Source organism: Psammomys obesus, unplaced genomic scaffold, assembly GCF_907164565.1.
Source record: "Psammomys obesus unplaced genomic scaffold, mPsaObe1.curated_primary_1811, whole genome shotgun sequence".
NCBI classification, from domain to species: Eukaryota; Metazoa; Chordata; class Mammalia; order Rodentia; family Muridae; genus Psammomys; species Psammomys obesus.
In genome coordinates, this window is record NW_026591597.1 from 2,256,381 (window position 1) to 2,275,358 (window position 18,978).

The 18,978-nt window shown below is 44.1% G+C and overlaps 1 protein-coding gene across 1 annotated transcript in view; it reads left to right on the forward strand.

Moving 5' to 3' along the window:
* Nucleotides 1-18,978, forward strand: part of Adra1b (adrenoceptor alpha 1B) — a gene marked incomplete at its 5' end in the record, with an annotated part of 82,109 nt that overhangs the window by 40,343 nt on the left and 22,788 nt on the right. The gene's annotated exons all lie outside the window — the stretch shown is intronic.

The window sequence follows — 18,978 nt, forward strand, 5'->3', positions numbered from 1 at the left end:
GTGTGTGTGTGTGTGTGTGTGTGTGTGTGTGTGTGTGTGTGTGTGTGCATCTGAGTGTTTATGTATATGTCTGTGTGTCAGTGCATGCACACACATGCATGTCTGTTTGTGTCTCTGTGTATGCATGTCTGTGTGTCTCTGTGTGTGTGTATGTATGTTTCTGTGGGGATGGTCTGTGTGTGTAACACAAATTGGACCACCCCAGGATTTGTTCAACACAGACTTCTTGCTGTCCCGATAAATTCTCAACCTTCTCATTTACTTTTTTTCCCATCTTTTCAGTATACCAGTGAATTCTATAATAAAAGATAACATAATGTTCCCAGCCAACCATTATGTAAGCAGACCATTTAAATAAATAGGCAATGCGCACGTAAGGTTACTCACTCACAAGGTACAAGTGTGTAGTGAAAGTATTTTCCTCTCATGTTCCTGGCCCTCGTCATCCCTTTCCTCCTTGGAGACAACTACTGTCACCATTTTCTGGTGTTTCCTTTCATAAACTCCACGTATATGTGTAAAGTATATTCACATGTCCCTTTTAATGAAAGTAGCACACTATTGCCCACTTGCTTTCTTCATTGTACGATGTATGAGGAAGATCTTTCTACTCTGGTATAAATAGAACAGCCTTGTCCATTTTAAGAGCTGCACAGTATTCCCTTTTCTCCAGATAGATCCCTGGGGAGGAGCATTTAGGTACCTAGGAAGTTTTTATTTTTACAAAATCATATTCTTACTTCTCACACATGCTCCACCATCTTTGACCTTGGTAAATTTTTATAATATAAAATTCTTGAGGTGTAAACTGGAAATATTCAGCAGTATGGAGAGGCAGAGGTGATACAGGCTCTCATGTCGACCAGGCTGACTTTGAACTTGATATGTAGCTAAACCTCTAATCCTCCCACCTTTACCTCCTGAGTGCTGAGATTACAAATTTGAGCACCAGACAGCTTTATGGTGACAGCTGGGGATGGGTGAACATGAAGGCAAGCGCTCTACCAACTTAGCTGCATCCAAAGCCCCAAGAAGCTGCTTTTAAACTGAGAGCTTCTTGCTGCTCTGGACCCAGGACATTTCAGGTATCAAAGTAACAAGTCAGCATCCTCACTGAGGCTTCCAGACAGCTCGAATGCCTCAGAGCCTTTCAGCTAAGTGAGATGGGCTTTCCGGAGTTCAAGCAGGACTTTCTGCCACCCCCTTGGAATGCAGCAGTCATCTGCCAGAGGAAGCAGAAAGCCTGGAATGTGTGCATTTCACCCAAAAGCTGGGAAGAAAAAGCAGCTGCCCACAATGTAAACCAGATTCAATCTTTCACTCAGCAGCCAAGTCCATCATGGTCCATATCAATGGCTCCGGCCTCCAGGAGTGACGTCCCAGTTTAAAAACATGAAGAAATAAAAGAAAATTCTGATACTGGGCTGGTGCTATGCCTCAGTTGGCACAGTGTTTGCCTGGCCTACACAAAGCTCTGGGTTCCACCCCTGGCACCAAATGAACTAAGAGTTACCACATGACTACAATCCCAACACCAGTGAGGTGGGAGCAGAGGAGTCAGATGTTCCAAACCATCCTCAGCTATGTAAGAAGTTTGAAGTCAGCCTGGTCCAGAGACCACAGATAAGAAAATGCTGTAGCTGTAGCCCCCAGCACCAAGGGGCTATGTTAGAAAGAAAAGACTCCTCTGGCATCCAAACCCACCCCACCCCACCCTGGGGCCCTGAGTGGCCGGAATGCAGTAGCCAGCCTATATTTAGGCAAGAGGATGACATGCACTCCACATTTTTGTTTCAATATTCAAGCTGTCCCCTAAAGAGCTCAGCTTTACACACTAGGAACTCCCTTAAACACCACTCTGCCCCTTGTAAACGGGGCTTTTCAAGAAGTGGATGGGCTCTGGCTGAGCAACGGTGTCATTCAAGCTTGACCTTGAACTGCTGATCTGGAAGGACAGGCAGGGTTATTTTCAGACTGTACTAAATCTAGAGTTGTTGGGACCAGCCGCTAGACTGACCGGGAAGAGGTAAACTTTGACACACTTGCACAAGACCAGGATTTCAAGGGGACTGCGCTTAGCCAATGGAGACACAGAACCAGACTATGAAGCCCTTCCTGTCATCAGCAGGATTGCTGCTCTGACACTCCTTATCTTGGTGAAGGGGGCAGTGCCCCCTTCTTGGAGACAGCCTCACATGTTCTGCAGGGTCCCTGGCTGCCTAGAATAGTAGAAGGAACAGAGATGCTAAAGTCAAACAAATCCAGGTCTTTAGTCCTGGAGATGGCTACCCCCATCTCACTGCACCTTGATTAATCTGTCTAGTAAAGGGGACTGAATCATTCCTCTTGTTGGAGTGTAGTGAGAAATGGGTGAGAAATATACAGGAAGGATTTAGCCAGGCCACACACACTGATAAATAGTCCACGGGCATCCGCTGTTTAAGACAAGAAGACTCTAGTTCAGCCTTGGTTTAAGAAAGAGGATAACCAGGTGAAGGCAGCAAGTTCAATCCCCTGGACCTACGTGGTGGGAAGAGAAGACCATCTTCTGCAAGTTGTCCTCTGATCTCCACATGTGCACGAGTGCTCTAAACACACACACACTAAACTAATTAACTAATTTTACAAAGCAGAACAAAACCCACGGTACCTTAATTTAGTTTAATCTGTCTGAGAAACTCCATACTTATTATCTTATTAGTATCATCAAGGTGATCCTTCTTGGCAAAGAACCACAGAAGTCCAGCACGGTTTCTTCTGAATGTCTAAGGCTGATGAAATCAAAGTATAAGCCCCTCCTAAAAACATCAAATTGTAGGCTAGTAGATTAATGAGAAGTCTTTTCCTCAGTGCCTATCTGCTTCTAACTCTCTGTACAGAAAGAATTGTACCATCACGCTCAGCCTCAGAACTGGTTCATTTAAATCTCAAACATTCCTCCAACCCGAATGAGCCCAGGGTCTGGCATGATAATATGTAAATAAATAAGGCATCTAATTAAGTCAACTTCTTGGCTCCTGCTCTCAGGGCCTGGATTTCAATGGCTCAGGAAGGCAGAGCACTGAAGTAGGAAAGAAGGAAGAATCGAGAACCCAGCTCTTCCGATTCACCCCAGGTTTAGGGAGACCCAGGATATTCTGCCTATGGCTGTCCGGGGAAAACTGGCTCTGAGCTATCTCCTCTGAGATTCAACGGCATCACCAGAAACTTCTTCCAATGGTGGTTACTGAGGCCCACAAGGTAACTGAGTCAGAACTGCAGGTACAGCCAAGGATATCTGGGTTCCTCACCCTCTGGACTGGGCTGATGCAAACTCAAGTTCAAGAACCAACAGTGGAATAAGGTTAGACCCCACGCTCCCTGAATCAGTTCCTGTTCGAAGCAATCCAACACAGTTCAGAGACTGAGGAACCATGTCCTTGGTGTTACAGTTGATGCTTACCCCTTTACTTTAAGTTCTTCATGAGGTGAGTAAGCCATTGATTAGCATCTTAACAAAACTCCCAGGACCACCCCTACTGAAAACGACTGGAAGCAGAGCCTGAGTTGTACCAACCTGATACTGTACTCTACTTTCTTAAGAATAACAGCTCCATGCCTAGTAATGATGAAAAATACCAAAGAGAATGACCTAGTTAGGGTTATTATTGTAGTGATGAAACCATGACCAAAACCAAGTTGGGGAGAAAAGGACTTAGTTAGCTTACACTTCAGTATCATAGTCCATCATTAAAGGAAGTCAGGACCTGAACTCAAATAGGGTAGGAACCTGGAGGCAGGAACTGATGAGGAGGCCATGGAGAGGTGCTGCTTATGGGCTTGTTCTTCACGGCTTGTTCAGCCTGTTTTCCTCTAGAACCCAGGACCACCAGCCCATGGCGGTACCACCCACAACGAGCTAGGCGCTCTCACATCAATCACTAATTAAGAAGATTCTCTACAGCCTTGCCTACAGCCCTGCCTTAAGGAGGCATCTTCTCAGCTGAGGCTCCCGCCTCTCTGATGACTCTAGCGCGTATCCAACTGACATAAAATTAGCCAGTATAGTGAACCAGTGAGATGCCTCACTGGGTAGTGATACCTACCATCAACTTTGATGACCTGAGTTCAGTCCTGATGACCCACATGAAGGAAAACTCAATGTTGCGAGTTGCCCTCTAACGTCTACATATGTGTCATGGCACACACATATTGTGGCACGCTCATGTGTACACGCAGCACACACACACACACATACACACAGAGCACAAATCAATAAATCAGCACTCCCCAGCAGCAAAACTGTGAACCTTGTCATCATTTCGTGTTCCTTGGTCACTTGTCCTGAAATTCACCTGGGCTCCCATTTCTCATCTGTAATCCAATAATAATAAAGCACTCATATCAAGCTTGTTGTGAGAGCTAATCAGGACACCAAGTACACACGTCTCTCACCCAGTCCCGGGAGCACAGTAGAGACTAATGAGCTGTTGGTTTTCTTCTTATTCCTCCACTATCAAAACTACCCCATCCAGGACTGATTCTCGAGAAGTTTTGTTTATTGGCCAATTAGCCAATATGATGAGTTAATCCTCACAGAGGTGTGAATTTATGATAATGGTTTTCTATGTTAGCCTCCAAAATACCATTTTGCCTCACAACCTGGGGCCTTACAGTTTTATCATTAAGGTATGATTAAGGATGGAAATAAAGGGAGGGGACCAATGCACAGAGACTTTCCTGCCCGTAGAGATTTTCCCTACTTCTTATCACCAACCATCAGGTCACCAGAGTCAGAGTAAGAGAATCTCAAGGATTTAGCAACCAGGAAAAAAAAAGGGAATACGTCTTTAAAGCTGCAAGTGGCAAAAAAAAAAAAAAAAAAAAAAAAAAAAGGAACCTCAAGCATCAGATTCTCACAGGATAGGTGTGAACAACACAGGATAGAAATCAAAAACTGATGGGTCATTTGCCAACATTTAATACAATTGCTTGGGATCTGCGGAGTTGAATGTAATAAGGCTTCATTAAAAAGTAGTTATAACAACTAATAAGACCCTAATTAAATTAGCTCTCACTGGGGCTAGCTGCTTGTGTGATCCTAATTAGGTTATTTGCTGCCATTGGCTGCGCCTGAAAACAGAAGTGTTGTGTCTTCAGTGATGCTCGGAAAACTGGGACTCAGGCTGTGCAAGACACCCCAAGAAAGCCAACACTTTCTTTTGTAGAGTTTCAGTTTGTAGAGTGCTTGCCTAGCATGCATGAAGTCCTAGGTTCGATCCCCAAACACTGCATGAACAAGGCGTGATGGTGCTTGCCTATAATCCCAGCACTAGGGAGGTAATGGTAGAGAGATCAGAAAGAAGTTCATGACCATCCTCACCCAGGTAGGGAGTCTGAAGCCAGCCTGAGCTATGTGAGACCCTTTTTCAAAATGGATGAATAAATAAAGACACACAAGGAGACTGTGCGTTTTGGGACAACCAAGAGTCAAGTAGCCTTAGCTCCCCGAAAATCGGCCAGAGTGAACCTTAATATGCCCATTACTCTGAGGGGCCAATTGTAAGAAAGGAAGGGGCAGTTAAAGGAAGATGAGGAAGATGAGGATCCCCTTCTGACCTGTCTTCTGGACCTAGTACAGAACTGGGACTCCCATGCTGACTTAGGAAATGAGAGAGAAACAAGAAAAGCTGGATTCTCAGAGGCTCTGGTTGGTTGGTTTTAAATAGTGTGTGTGTGTGTGTGTGTGTGTGTGTGTGTGTGTGTGTGTGTGTGTAAGGATGTGTGTATATGTGTGTGCATGTGTATATGTGTGAATGCGCGTACATGTGTGCGCGTATACATGCGTGACGTAGGAGTGCTGAGTTGCTGAAAAGCAGTCTACTCACTGTGGCCACCACCCCCTGCCTAGGGCATAACTGTGGTCAGGCTGGTGCCCTGCAGGCCTCCAGCGGCTGACTGCGAACGCCCGCGCATGTAGGAGCGTCTCTTCCTGTTTTGAGTCCACCCTGCTTTATTACTTACTTTTCTTATTGCTGTGATTAAAAGAAAAAAAGAAAGCGAGAAGAACAGCCTCAGGAAGGTTTATTCTGACTCCCGGTCTGAGGATGCGTCCACCAGAGTGGGAAAGGCATGGGGGCAGAAGCCAGACAGCAGGGATGAAGGCTGGAGCTCAGCCTGCTTTCCCCTTTTCGTGCGGTCTGGGACTCCAGTCCACGGCAGCGCCCACGTGCGGTGTGCACCCTCCAACCTCTGCTAATCTAACCTAGAAAAACCTCTCACTTATCTGATCTTCTCCCTGATTCTAGAGCCTGTCAAGCTGAGTGACAAAATTAACCATCACACCTACCTCATCTCTCCAGCCTTTGGGCCTCGTCCCTCACCAGCTCCGCAACCTTGGGCACATTACTTAATCTCTCCCAGCGTCCGCTCTCTGCCTGTCACAGGGCTGGCACTTTACTTACACTGATGTGTCAATAAGAGAATTTAAAAGATCTAAAGTTTAAATCTTTTAAATTTAAAAAATATGTATCTTTCAAATATATATATATACATTTTTTTTAAATTTGAAAGTCAGTGGCCCACACATATACCCTTACAGCCAGCGGAGCAGTGACCTCCCTGATCAGACATACACTAACCCTCTACCCCCTTCCCCCTCGCTACCATACAGCCTACCTTTCTTTACTCTTCATTTTTGAAAGCACAGGGTCTCAGCCATCCCGGGCTTACTTCAAACTTGCTATGTGGCCAGGGTTGGCCTGGAACTCCCGACCCTCCTACCTCTACCTCCTGCAAGCTGGGATTCCAAGCACACACCTCCACACCCAGCTCTGCAGTGTGAGTTCTCCCAGCTCAAGTGTGGATTCTCCTTTGCAAGTCTGCCAGGCTGCCCCGGGGAGGGATCCGTATCTCCTCTGTGCTTTCTCTGTCCAGTGCCACCCTTACTCTGTCACTTTGGGCTCAGATGAGCTTTCCACCTGCCTCAGGGGACAGGGTCTCACCTCACAGAGGCCTAGCCCACAGTAAGGACTCATAACATGAACTGAAGGGACTGTAAGGAAGGGGTGAGGTTAGTTCCAACATCTGCCCAGCTTTGGAGTCGGCTGCAATATTTGACACACAACCTGTTTTGACAGATTCCTTATTGGATTAAATTTCAATCAGTCTCCTAGACCTTCTCTTAGGCTGATGTTAGCATTTCCTCGTGTAGTCCCATTTTAGCAAGAATCAGGTCAATCGGTCTAAAAGTAAACTCCACCCACTCTTGGTATCTGCCTGGTCAGGCATACATCCTCCACCGGCCCCCAGGACATCATTACTCTAGCCTGTCTTCACCAAGAAATCTATCTAGGTTAGTGCAGCACCAACTCCATCCACCTGACATTTCCTCCTGATGACTTCACCTTGGCTATATACTCCCACTTGCTGTATTTGGGGTTGTGCTATCTCTCTGTTCCCTGCAAAATCCCATTGCTGCCATTTCTATTGCTATCAAGGTGGCCCTGGATGAAGTCTCCATTACCATGCTTTAACCAAATCCTTGAATGTTTTCCTCTTTATTTAATTTTTTCATTATTTTGAGAATTTAATATATGAGCATCATATTTACATCATTCACACCCTTACCCCTTCCCTCTTCAACTTCTCCCAGGCCTTCTCCCTCCTACTGCCTCTCAAATTTGTGACCTCTACTTATTTAATTGTTGTTGTTACATTTGTATATATATAGTGTTTAAGGATAACCACTTAGCTTGGATAACCTATCGACAGGCTTATCTTGAAGAAACTGATTCTTTCTCTCAGCAAGCAGCCATTGATTGCCTTCATCTAGGAGTGAGGACTTGAAAGCTTCATTCCATCCACATGGCATGACAGTGGGTGACATCATTTATGCAGGTCTTTAAACAACCATATTGTTGAGATTTCACAGGGGCGGCTTCCCAGTCAAATCTAGAAGGCACTGCCTCAAGCAGGTGTTCTGGTCCTCTGGCTCTTGGAAGCAGTTTTTTCTTCTTTCTTTTCTTTTCTTTTTTTTTTTCATCCAGACCACAGTTTCCCCTCCCTCCTCCTCTCCCGGTCCCTCCCCCTACCTTTCCTCTCCTACCCACCCCTATCCACTTTGATTATGAAACAACATATACATGTGTATATCACACATATAACGGTGGCTATGAGCATCTACAGTGCTTTTTATTTTCCTGACTCATGCTTATCAGTCAATCATGTGTATTGTTTTTCTAGTAAGAAACAAAACAGCAAAGACAGTTATTTAACCGGGTGAGCTAGGGCTAGCAGACTCGCCCAGCTGGTAAAGTCCATGCAAGTTCACCACTTCAGTTTGATCGCTGGAGCCCATCTAAAAGCCAGAAGGAGAGGACTCCACGGTGTTGTCCTCTGACTTCTACATGTATGCTGTGTAATGCACATACCCCCACGCACAGCACGCACATGCACACAATAATAATAAGTGCCTTAAAGGAGAATAAACAGGTAAGCTCCAGGGAGGTACAGAGTTTACCAACTTGGCCAAACGTATCTCTGCAGATAGGAGAGTTCCCTGAATATCACTGCAATGTGGCTCTGGTTGGAGGCCTGGCAGCCTTTAGATTTCATTCATGTGACAGCTGTGACAAAAGCTTCTTTTTAGCTGCAGAGCTCACGTGGGAAATCTGATGAGTGCCCCTGGTTCCTCATGGTGACCTCTTTGTGGCCACAAGTCTTACCAACAGAAGACTTAGCAGTGACTCATCTAAAACAGAAGCTGCTGCCATGAAATTAAGGACACAAGTCAAGGAGTACCTTCTTTATTTAAAAAAAAAAATCACACGTATAATTAATATTTTAAAGCTTTCTTAGTAGAGTCACAAATATAAATTGGATGACCTCTGTTGCCATAAAGAAATTTCAAAAAACGAAGTACCTAAGCAACGCCAGTTACTGTCACTGTTCCCTCAAAAACAATAATCCAGGATGGCCTTGAACTCACTATGTAGCCCACGCTGGCATGGAAGTGGCAATTCTCCTGCCTCTGCCTACGAAATGCTGGGATCCCAGGCATGAACCGCTGTGCCTGCTTTCAAACTTAACTCATGTAGGTTTCACACAGGCTTAGAACACTCTAGAGCTGAAGGTATTCCCATAGGGAGGTTGCTCTGGTCAAGTCTCTGCCAAAGAGCCCAGACACACACAGCTTTAAATCCCTAACTCCAGGCATTCTAGGTGGTGAGTTCCACACTGATTTCCTGCCTGTGTCACCGCTGTCACCTTCCCCTAACTAGCTTACTCTGAAGCACCTGTCTCCAAAGCTTTTTTGTTTCCGGCACCTTGAACTTGGAGAGGACTGAGGATCTGTCATGTGACCTGCTTAGAAAAGATTTCCTCTTTTTCATGGCTAGAGACAGGAAGCGATTTGCTTGTCATTTGATTTGTCACCGGTTCTTTTCCCCCTCAGCTTTTTGTTCTCTCCTAAGGGGAAAAAGAATATTTTTAAAGGAACACAGTAGACTGCTTTCTGGTGTAGCTAAAATTCCACTCCGATTTTCTTCCAGCATGGGCAGCTGAGTGACTACCACAACTGCCCATTCATATTCCCTGGCTAGCCCCCCCCCCCCATTCCTCCTCTCCCCTTCTTCTTAATTCTTATTCATACTTTCATCCCCAGCTGTTTTCCTCCTTTCAAGTCAATACCTTTCTTTTTTTATAACCTTTATCAAGTTAACATGGGGCTGTTTGTTCCTGGGAATGCTAAGTAACTAATGCTCTAACTAAGATGAGAAACAATGTAAGCTACTTCTCTCATTACTGTAACCAAATATCTGACAAGAAAAAGCAACTTCAGGCAGGGAGAGAGGGAGGCAGGAGGGAAGGAGACAGGGAGGGAGGGATTACTTTGCCCTCTCTCTCCTTCTCTCCTCTCTCTCTCTCTCTCTCTCTCCCCTCTCCTCTCCTCTCCCCCCTCTGTGTGTGTGTGTGTGTGCGTGTGTGTGTGTGTGCGTGTGTGCGTGTGTGTGTGTGTGTGTGTGTATACATGCATGTCAAAGCATGCATGAGTCAGAGGACAACTTTCAGGAATCAGCTTTCTTCTTTCACTTTCACCTTGTGTGTTCCAGGATGGAACTTGGGTCTTCAGGCTTGGCGGCAAGCTCCCTTACCGCTAAGCCAATTCTAAGGCCATTAAGTCAAGTTCTTTGCCCAAGACGTGCTGGTTTGCTTCAGGGTCTCTCAGTGTGCACTTTCAACTTTGCAAGCCTGTTTTTGGATAAGAGACAGCTCCTGTCCACTTCTGACTCTCTCAAGCAAGATTTTTTTTTTTTTTTTTTGTTAATGGGACATTTCTATAGATACCAATTGACTTAGGATGCTCCAGGAATAAACATCCCCATTTGTTACAGCTTTTTATCTGTGCTTCCTTGAGATTGCTAACTCCTGGACAGTGAGTCCTGCCTCCATTCCATCTCCTGGACAGAGAGTTGTGCCTTGCTTTCATTATCACACTCATGACCACAGTGCAACACCCTAGGGCTGCTTATCTTTCCACATATAGATCTCCTAGCTTCCAAGCAATGATCTGGGGTAACAGAGTTCTCTGTTCATCAATTATGACACATCACACAGTGCCACACTGTGCCTAACACCCAGCCAAAGAAACAGGAGAATAACACTGACAAACCTGGTCTCTCCACAGGCCACATTACTATTTTGTCAAAATGCCCTTAATAACAGATGACTACCAGCTTGTGATAGCTGCATTCAAGGGGTGTCTGGTGAATGTAAGTCTACCAAAGCTCACCGTTAGCACAAGGCCCCACTCTGCGCTGAGGAGGTCATCCACATTATCGCCTTTAGTCTTCGTAAGACCCCTGGGAGCATGGAAGAGGCTTGTCATCAGCCTCATTTTTCCAGACGTGGAAGCTGAAGTTTAGATGGTAAGAGGAGCATGAGGACCTCAGAGCCAATTTATATACCAGATGTTCAGAGGTGCTGTGGGTATGGGAATGAGCAAAAGAAACAAAGTCATCCCCCCCCCACACACACACTTTGACTTAATAAAGTCTCAGACAGACAATCACTGGGTGCCTGTAAGCCTTGGTGAAGAAAGAAAATGAAGTAGGCCATCCTTGACTACTTAGAAAATGTAAGGTTAGCCTTGGTTGACGGTACCTGAAAAACAACTGCAAAACAAGTAAATAAGAAAGGCCTGGGGAGACGGAGGGAGGAGAATCTCAAGCGCTTCACTGCTTGAAACAAAGAGGAAACAACAAAAAAGATAAAGAAAAAAGAAATGAGTTCTTTACCCAGCTAGGAGAGATAGATAGATAGATAGATAGATAGATAGATAGATAGATAGATAGATAGATAGATAGATATAGATAGATAGATGGATGGATATATACAGAGAGAAAGACCTGACTTTTAAAAAATTGAATTGGTGGTTCATGCCTTTAATCCCAGCACTCAGGAGTCAGAGGCAAGCAGATCTCTTAGTTCAAGGCTTGCCTGGTCTACAAAATGAGTTTCAGGACAGCCAAGACTACACAGAAAAAAAAAAAAGAATGAATGAATGAACGAACTGCTAAGCTAGAGGAGAGGGGGTACTGAAAATTCAAAGTAAGAGAGCACAACGGGGAGTAACTTGATGTTGTTCTGAAGGGGTCTAAGGGGACAGTATTCCAGGCATCAGGAGCCACTAATACAAAGGTCCTAAGGAAAATTTGTGTTTCAGGTGACTGTCATATGAAGTGACAGCAGAGTGGAGAGAGGGAGAAGTGGCAGGTCCCATCAGATAGGAAGGTGGCGTGGATACCTTGTAATGCCTTGCGTCACTATAAAGAGGTTTGAGTTTTCTCTAAGGAAAGAAAAAAAGTTGCCGGAGGCCTCTTGAAAGGGAAAATACGTAACCTGGCTTCTGTTCATAAAGACCTCATTGGACTAGGCATGGTGAGTGCCTGTGATCCCAGCATTTGGGAGGTGGACGCAGGAGGATATAAATTTGATACTTGTTGCCTGGGCTGCGTGAGACACTGTGAGAGACTTTTGTCATGACTGTGAGCAAATATCCAACAAGAAGAAACATAAGGGAGGGAGGAATTACTTTGGCTTACAGTTTGAAGGGACCGATTCCATCAGGGAGAGAAATACATGGTGACATGTGGCTCTGTGGTGGCAGGAGCCTGCTACAGGAACTTCTCACCTTCTCACCTCTTGGTGGAACAGGAAGTGGGGATGAACATAAAACCTCAAGTCCCACCCACATTTACCCACTTCCTCTAATAAGCCTCCACTTCCTGAAGTTTCCATAATCTTCCAAAATCATGTTCAGACACTTGTGCCTATGAGAGATATTTTACATTCACTACAATAGACCTGTTATCTAAAAAGAAATCAAAATGTGGGGACTAAGGATGTAACTCAGTTGGTGTAGTGTTTGTCTAGCAACACAAAGCCTTCAGTTTGAGCCCCAAAACCACATAAACCAAATGTGTTGGTTACAAGTCTGTGATTCTGGCACTCAAGAGATAGAATCAGAAGGGACTTCCATCTCATTTTGGGTGTTATTAACAGGGATGTGTTCATTTGGTCACAGTGCTAGGGTCATATGCTACAGTCATTTTATGCAGGCCTTCCCATGTCAGTGTCAAGTTATCAAGAGAAACTGAAGATTATTCTTGGGTACATAGTGAGTTCGAGACCAGCCTGAGCTATGAAAGCTAAGAAAGAAGAAAACGAGAGGGGGCGGAAGGGAGACAAGGGTAGAGAGTGGAGAGAGAAAAGAGAAGGGAAGGGGAAAGAAGAGAAGGGAAGGGAAAATGAAGGGGAAGGGAAGGGAAGGGAAGGGAAGGGAAGGGAAGGGAAGGGAAGGGGAAAAGAAGGGAAGGAAAGGGAAGGGAAGGAAAGGGAAGGGAAGGGGAAAAGAAGGGAAGGGAAGGGAAGGGAAGGGGAAAAGAAGGGAAGGGAAGGGGAAAAGAAGGGAAGGGAAGGGAAGGGGAAAAGAAGGGAAGGTGAAAGAAGGGAAGGCAAGGGAAGGGAAGAACCACAACCCTTGTTTTCCCACTGGATAAAAGAGAATGTATTGTAGGGGCTCCAAAGCAGAGAAGCTGTAAAGGTGGTCCAAGAGGAAGAGATGGCAGCATGAGATGACCTTCTGTTCTTGAAGAGAAAAGTCTAGCTCACCCAGTAAAAAAACATGATCCAGAATTTGTGGAAGATTCCAACCCTTATTTTTTCCCCTTAGGTTAACTTTATATTGACATGGGAACATTTGCAGGAAAGTGTACTGATTGTAGCGTGGGACCCTATCACTTTGACCAAGTGAGCACATCCCTGTAAGTTACGCCCAAAATGAGACAGAAGGGGGGATCAGTACCCCACAGTGTTCCCTTCAGGCCAGACTCTAGCATTACAGTGTATCTGTGCATAAATTTACTAGGGCCTTCTGTGAATCTGTTCTCTCTATCTTGCTTAACCCACTCCCCCTTTTCTACAATGAAAGGTGAATCACCTCAACCACCCGGGAGTCTCCTATACTGCCATCCAAAAGCATCCTAACTTTACATTCGTGTATACACACACACACACACACACACATATATATATATATATATATGTGTGTGTGTGTGTGTGTTTGTATATATATTATATATCTTATATGTACACTTATATACACAATAAGACTGTCATATTAAAAACTAAGTGTAATACTGAGTGTGCTGTTTTTCAAACTTTGCATGAGTTCCTACTTCATGATTCTTTTTAGCCCTCTCTTTAAAATTCAGAACTCAGCCTGGTAAGGTGGCATATGCTCAAATCCCATCACTACAGAAACCAAAGAAGGAAGTTGGTGAGTTCAAGCCTAGCCTGGACTATCCAGAAAGCTGAATGCCAGACTCAGATATCCAATGAGACCACTTTTTAAAAACCAAACAAAACAAAAAAATCAGAGCTCTTATAAATTTGTCACAGTTTCTGGAGAGCCAGTAGAGGAACTTGTCTTGAAGAGTAACTAAAAACCAGAAACCAAAACCAAACAACAACAACAAAAACAAACAAACAAAAAGACAACAACAAAAGAAAAAAACGAGAAATTCCAACAGCATGGGCAGTGAGCCTGAGATCCATGAGCCTGGAACACAGAATGAAGTCAGGATTCCAGTACAGTCTTCAAAGCACAAGACATAGGAGGGAACTAATATTTACAGAACTCTTATTACATTCTCAGAAGTGAGCTAGCTATCTCTCTTCTTATCTAATCTTCACAATGCTTTGAGGTTGATTTAATTCTCTTCATTTTACGAATAAGAAAACCAAGATTCTGAAAGGTAAAATCATGGCCTTGGATTCTTGGGGCTCACAAATGGCAGGACTGAGCTTACAGCCAGCTTGTTGGGTCCCCCAAATGCCATGCTCACATCACGCGACCAAAGCCACCTCTTGTGCGTTTCTTCCTTTGATCGGTACTGAACACACTGGAAATGAGGGTCTCAATACTCGGGTGCTGCAATAAGCTCCATTTCGTCCAGTGGTTTCCATTTTCATTCTTTTATTTTATATGTTAGCTTTCCAATTAATGGTAGAGCCATTCATAAATGCAGTGGGGAACCCTGGCTATGACTTTGCTTCCTTTCAAAATGGTTCAATGGCTCTTTAAAGCTGATGAAGTTTAATGCTTGCCGTAAATCTGGGAAAGAAATGAATGAGCACTATTTAAATCACTCAAGCCTGGAATCAGACCGAGAGAGAGAGAGAGAGAGAGAGAGAGAGAGAGAGAGAGAAGCTACTGCAACTACACCATATTATCTGTCACTGAGAAAGGAGCCCGCAGTTAGCAAGGCGATCTAGACTGACAACGGTATCATCTCAGGGAGAAGGAGTCATGCTTTTTCGGCTATCTGGAAGCTGGTGCAAGCTGTTGCTGAGTTCTTTGGCCTTGCGTCATGAAGGGAACTGATTTGATCAATTACACCGCTGCTGTCTAATTAGCAAGCATAGCCATGCTCCTGCATCAGTTTCACAGAGATTAAACTTAGCATCCTGACTGCAGACCAGCGTCCACAGCGGAGTGTCGCAGTCCCTGACATCCTCAAATCATATCGAGTTCCCCAGCATCAATCACGACGGCGGCTCTTCAGCCTGTAGCTGGAGGTGCATTTTCAAAGTCCAGCTAGCTGGACCTCTGGAGTGCTCCCAACCCAGATGGTTTTGTGAGAGCCCTGAAAGTAAAGGAGCCTTGCTCCACCACCTACCGCCTGAACAGAGCATTTTTGCCCTTCTTGTTTGTAACCTGCAGACCGCTGTTTGGAGGCTGGGGTGTGAGAATTGAGGGGTCAAGTGCCCATCCTAGGCCATCAGCAAGTCACTGCCTTGAAAACACAGAAACAAGACAACAACAAAACTCATTTACATCTCCCGGAGTCTCAACAAGGAAAGAAGGCACAGCTCTCATTTCTTTCTCTCTTTCTCTCTCTCTCTCTCTCTCTCTCTCTCTCTCTCTCTCTCTCTGTGTGTGTGTGTGTGTATACACACTTGAGTGTGCGTACATGTGTGAGTATGAAAGCAAAGAAGTGCAAGTATTGCTCCTCAGGCATCACCCACCTCTTCTTTTTCCCCATCTTAAGACAGAATTTCTCCCTGGCCTTGAACTTGCTCAGCACACTAAGTTGGCTGCCCAGTAAGCCCAAGGACCTTAGACTTCTCAGAGCTGGCATTGCAAGCGTGCATTACCATGCCTAGATATTTTTTACATGAGTTCTGGGAATTGAACTTGGGCTTTGGGGCTTGCAAAGCAAGAATATTTCCAACTGAGTCCTCTCCCCTGACCCTTGATTTTGGTTACTTCTTCATTATGTGTGCATGCATGCAGACATGCCTGCTACAACATGTATGTGGTGTTCAGAGGACAACCTTGGGTGCTAGTCCTCACCTTCTACTTTGTTTAGTGCCTTTGTTTTTATTATTATTATTATTATTATTATTATTATTATTATTATTATTATTATTATTACTACTACTACTACTACTACTATCCTGGCATGCTAAGTATTTAACTCAGGGCCTCAAGTCTGCTAGACACGCACTCTCCACTGAGCCATGGACCAAATCCTGTATTGCTTGAGAGTGTCTTGTTGTTCACTGCTTTATGAACCAGGCTAGCTAGTCCAAGAGCCCTGAGGATTCTTCTGTGTCACCTCCCCCACCTCCCCATAGAAGCACTGGAATTACAGATCAATGTGCCATATGCCCAGCTTTTATGTGGGTTCTGAGGATTCAAAGCCAGGTACCCACAATTAAGCAGCAAGCACATCTGTACATTGAACATGGCTGTGGTTTTATGAAGCAGGGTCTTGTGTAGAGCAGGGTGATCTTAGACTTTTGTGACCCTGAATTCCTGGAACCTCCTGCCTCCCACTACTGAGAACTCTGATTATAAACATGAGCTATTCTGCCTGCCTATAAACTCTGAATTTTAAGCCAGGCATGGTGACACACACATTTAATCCCAGCACTCAGGAGGCAGAGACAGGAGGATCTCTGTGAGTTCCAGGCCATCCAGAACTATACAGCAAAACCCTCTCTAAAAACAAACAAACAAAAAAATTCTCATTTCCATATAAGAAAAGAAACCTGCACCAAAGAGGTCAAAGTCATGGCACATTTCTCAACAGTGATTAGTCATTGCTTTTTCATAAAATGATTTTATTAAGTTAGTTTTGTCTTACTGCAGAAAGCTCCATGTGTTCATTACAGAAAATTTAGAAGATACAGGAAAGCAAAACAAAAAGCACAAAAACCCATGACCCAAACAAAGCCACTGAAAAGCCTAGAGCATTGATCGAGCCATTTTTCTGTGGAATATCATACACACTGTCTTGTAAACTCCCCGGTGTCCTTCCGCACTCCAAACATTTTAATACAATATCTTTATCAATTTAATTAACTCTTTGAGAATTCCATACAAAGTATTTTTATCATATTAGCCCCTGACTCCTTCCCCTAACTCTTCCCAGGTCCACCCGCCTCCCTACCCACTCTCAATTTCATGACATCTTTTTTTTTATTTTATTTTTTAATAACTCACTAGTTACAACTTGTGCTGTCCATATACTCAAGCATGTGTTTTTTGACTGACCTGGGTGTTGTTGAACACACTTCAAGAAAACTGAATCTCCCTCTTCCAGAAGCTATCAACTACCAGTTATCCTCAGATAGGGGTGAGGATTCATGAGCCCCTCCATCTTCATGCTAGAATGCTGACTGGCTTGATCCTAGGCAAGTCGTGTGCAAGCAGCCACAGCTGTTGAGTTCATCAGTACAGTAGTTCTGTCATATACAGAAGACACTGTCTAACTCCAGTCCTCTCTGGCCTCTGGTCCTCACAATCCTTTTCTTCTCCCTCTTAAACAAAGGTCCCTGAACATTTGTGGTGGGAGATGTCCCATTTGTGGTTGAGTACCCCACTGACATTTAGTCTCTATGCTTTTATCAGCTGTGAGTTTCTGAGCTGATCACATCCCACGAAACCAAGAAACTTCTCTGATGGCATCTGAGAACTGCATTAATTTATGGGCATAGAAGCAAGGTTATCTGATAGTATGTACATTTAATGAGATAATAGAAGGTTCGCTCCCTGCACCTGTTAGCTCCCTACCCATACGTTCTGGCCAGATTTACAGGACCAGGCATGGATTTCCTCCTGTGGAGTGGACTTTAAATCAGAAAGCACTTCATGCCATTCTTGTACCCATGGGTTTATCTTGCCACACTCGTCATTATTGCAGCTCACAGGGTTCAGAGGGGGATAAGACTGTTGATAACACCAGCATCCCCAAACAGCCTACATAGAACTTTTCAGTTCTATGATAACCAGCCTGCAAATAGGAAGCTCCTAGTTAGTAACAACTCACAACTCGATTTTTCCATGCCCAGTGAACAATGTATGTGATGTCTTTAGCAACAGGATTTTATAATCAAGTTCTGGTTGGCAACCAAGTAACTATATTGTTCAGAGGATCTCCAGACTATCCTGACTAATATTTTAAGGCAAGGTAACCCACACCAGGCACTGGGCTTTTGTTTAGCAACCTATGACTTCTAGGAGGAGGGGTTTTCCCTGTGTACATATGTGTGTGTGTGTGTGTGTGTGTGTGTGTGTGTGTGTGTGTGTGTGTATACATATATAGAAAGCTTATAAAATATACAACCACTTTTCTGGTCATACTCACTTCATTAATCTTAACTGGTTAAATGTCATGTATCATTAGGCCAATTACTTATGTTGCATATTTGAGGTTGGTCCCAATTTTAGTCATTATACATAATATGGCAATCAAATATTTGTATGCAAATAGTAACTAATATTTATTGATTCTCTCCTTCCACCATATGGGTCCCAAGTACTGAACTCAGGTCCTCAGGCTTAACAAGTTCCGTTACCCAGATATGTTGACTTTTTATGATTTGGCTGCCATACTGCATGTTTCATATGTATGTTTTTGTTTAACCCTTCAAAGAACTCTACAGATAGATAGTATCTTTGTTCTATAGATGAGTAAGCTATAGCTTGGAGAGATTGAGTTTCCCACAAAGATAGAGACAATAATTCTAAATCTCAGCCTGTCAGTCTGATTCCAGAATTAACAACAGTAGCTGCTAAAATACATTCTCAGAACTGCAATTCCAGAGAACTAGAATACATAATACTTTCAGGCTTTTCAGTCATTTCTCTCGATTTCCCTTCAGAAATCCTGAACCAATTTATACTTCCACAATCAGGGCATAATATTCTCCTTCGCCGGCATCCTCACCAACACTATTAACTTCGAATTGTTCGTTAGAGAAATGGAAACCTGTGTTCTTGGAGCTTGGTCCTGCATGTGGACAAGCCAGCTCTTGATTGAAAGAGTGATTTTCTTTAAATCAATGGTCCTTATCCCTTTTTTTAGTACAGGGCCTTTTGGAATACCTGATGGAAGCTGTGAAACAGTTACAAAGAAATTGTGCATC